Raw genomic sequence first — 2,650 nt, 5'->3', positions numbered from 1 at the left:
TCTTTCAGTGTATTATCTATGTCTGATATTCTGGTATCGATCATTTGGGCTTCTTTCTGTAGGTTTTTAATTGTTTCCAATGCTGTGTTTATGTTACTTGATTGTTCCTGTAGCACTTACCTGACTTCTTCCTTAATTTTTGCAACTCCACTTTAAAGTGTTTTGAAACACTTTATAATCAATTTTCTGAAATTCCTTCTCAGGCATTTTCAAGGCCTGCCCTCCTTCCAGAATGTAGAGCAAGTCTACCTCTCAGTCATTTGTCTCAGACATTTTATCTTGTTTCTGGATATGTGCTGATATGGTTATTTGCCTTTGTTTCTTGGACATATTTAGTGTTTATCTGTGGCCTTAATACTTAATTGAGTGTGTGTTATGGGAATTTTTATGCTTTCTGATTGCCTCCAGGTAGATGTGATCAAGATGTGGCCTTCCCTTTTCACTCTTCTTATTGCCTAACTCAGAATAACTTTCATAAGTGTTTTGGTCCTATCTGGTATATGGCAGTTTGTATTCGTTCTTGCCTGGATTTTGGTGTTTTATAGGTTGTGGTTGTAGCTTGACTATACGGCAGCAGTTGTTGTCTCTTCTTGTGTATATAGGGAGAGAAAGAGTCTCCCAAAGGTAGAGATAGAAGGGGGAACATAAAACAGCAAAACAGCAAGAGGAAAAAAAAAAAATCTGTAGCATAATATGTTGTTGTTGTTGTTAGGTGCCATCGAGTCAACACTGACTCATGGCGACCTTATGCACAGCAAAACAAAACAATGTCCAATCCTGGGCCAACCTCACTATTGTTGCCACACTTGAGTCCATTGATGCTGCTACCTGGCCAATCCATCTTGTTGGGGGTCTTCCTCTTTTTCTCTAACTCTCCATCTTACCAAACATGATATCCTTCTCCAGCATCTGTTCCTTCTTGACAATATGTCCAAAGTATGAGAGACGAAGTTTGGCCATCTTGGCCTCTAAGAAGCATTCTGGCTGCACTTCTTCCAGAACAGATCTATTGGTTTCAATAGCATAATATTAGCATGAATTTAGTATCCTCTTTCAGCTTCTTACCTTCAAAGCAGTAGGATAAATTTCAGGATGCCACTGTTTGTTGTTATGCTATACCTCAGAATTTAATTTAATTTCCTTCCTGCTTTGTTTTTAAACTCTTTCCCTCTTTCCCTTGTTCTGTTGTTTTCTCTATTGAAAAACAATTCAGGGCTGGCTCTTTGCCTGAGAGTATCTGTGTTCATGCGTGGCAGAAGAACCCACCAGTGGTGGCAGTGGGAGATGTTTACTCGCTCATGCACCCCTTCTAGTCACCAGAACAGAGGTGCACAAACTGTGAGTGGCCAATGAACAGATACTAAAAAGAAAATCAGGACAAAGCAAAACCAACAAATTATATAATCCACCTGTGCTCCGAGGTTCCTAGGGTTTAAGTCCATGGTTGGTCTGTTCTCCACTTGGTCTTGCCATTTGGTCTAGCCCAAGTTGTCAACTCCAGGCTGTTGAGCTCGGCAGATTCAAAAGTATGTGATTTCTTTCTTCCTCTACAAATTCCACCAGCTTTAAGCCTTCAAACTTTTAAAATATTCCTACCTATGTGGTTCAGAGTTTTGTCACTCTGCCCTGAACCCATTTCATCTGGTATTCTATGGTATTGCAGAGAGCAAACTTCACTGCACCTCTACCCTAACTGCCACCAAGCTCCACACCAAAGAGATCATGTTTGGTAGGTGGAGGGTCAGATTAAAAGAGGAAAGTCCCAAGAGAAATGGATTTGCCTAAGTGGTAGCATCAGTGTTCTCAAACTTGACAAAAATTGTGAGATTGACCCAGGATCAAGCAGTGTTTTGTTCTGCTGTGCATAGGGTTGCCATGAGTCAGTATTGACTTGATGGCACATAACAACAACAACACATCTTTTTATTTATTTATTTATTTTTGTTGTTGTTATTGTTTGTTCTCCTGGGCTAGGTTCCACTTTCCTGAAGTTTCAGCCAGAATTTAGATATGACTAATTGATAGTCTCTTCCACAGTCTGCCTCAGGTCAAGTTTTGGTTGTTGATTTGAAGCTTTTTCACCATCTCTTTTCACTGATGTAGTCAATTTAATTTGTGTGTTTTCCTTCCAGTGGAATCCATGTATGTAACCACCACTTACCTTTCCGGGTGTCATATAGTGGTAGCATTTGTGTTGCTATAATTCTGTAAATTATGGTATGGATATTTTAAAAAACAACAGGGACTCTGAACATGAATAGGTTTCCCCTTAACGTCCAGACAAAGAGACTAGAAAGAAGGAGATATGTGTTACTTCTGAATATTTAACCACCTTATGAATAGTAGTGGAAGACTGTCAGCACTAGAATATTGAACACTGAAACGTGATGAAATGCATCAAAATATTATCAGATGTACTATCAGAAGATAGCCTCTGTTGTTGGAAGGAAGTTAAAACACTACTAAAAAAGGTTTGACTCCTCATAGTAGAAGAGATTGTGAGGATGCAAATGAAATAAGCCTTGGTACTTTTAATTGCTGATGGGGCACAACTTAAAATGAAGAGAAACAATTATAAACATCCATTAATAATAGGAATATAGAATGTACAAAATATGAATTTTTGTACAAAATATGAGATTTTGTGCAA

The 2,650-nt window shown here is 38.6% G+C and overlaps 1 pseudogene; it reads right to left on the bottom strand.

Moving 5' to 3' along the window:
• LOC102829053 overlaps positions 1–2,176 on the bottom strand; it is a 3,861-nt pseudogene extending 1,685 nt beyond the window's left edge.
• Positions 2,177–2,650: the final 474 nt, after the last annotated feature.

This window comes from Chrysochloris asiatica, unplaced genomic scaffold (assembly GCF_000296735.1).
Source record: "Chrysochloris asiatica unplaced genomic scaffold, ChrAsi1.0 scaffold00746, whole genome shotgun sequence".
In the NCBI taxonomy this organism is placed as follows: domain Eukaryota; kingdom Metazoa; phylum Chordata; class Mammalia; order Afrosoricida; family Chrysochloridae; genus Chrysochloris; species Chrysochloris asiatica.
Note: the sequence above shows the minus strand (reverse complement) of the source record. Positions and strands in the feature narration are given on the sequence as shown.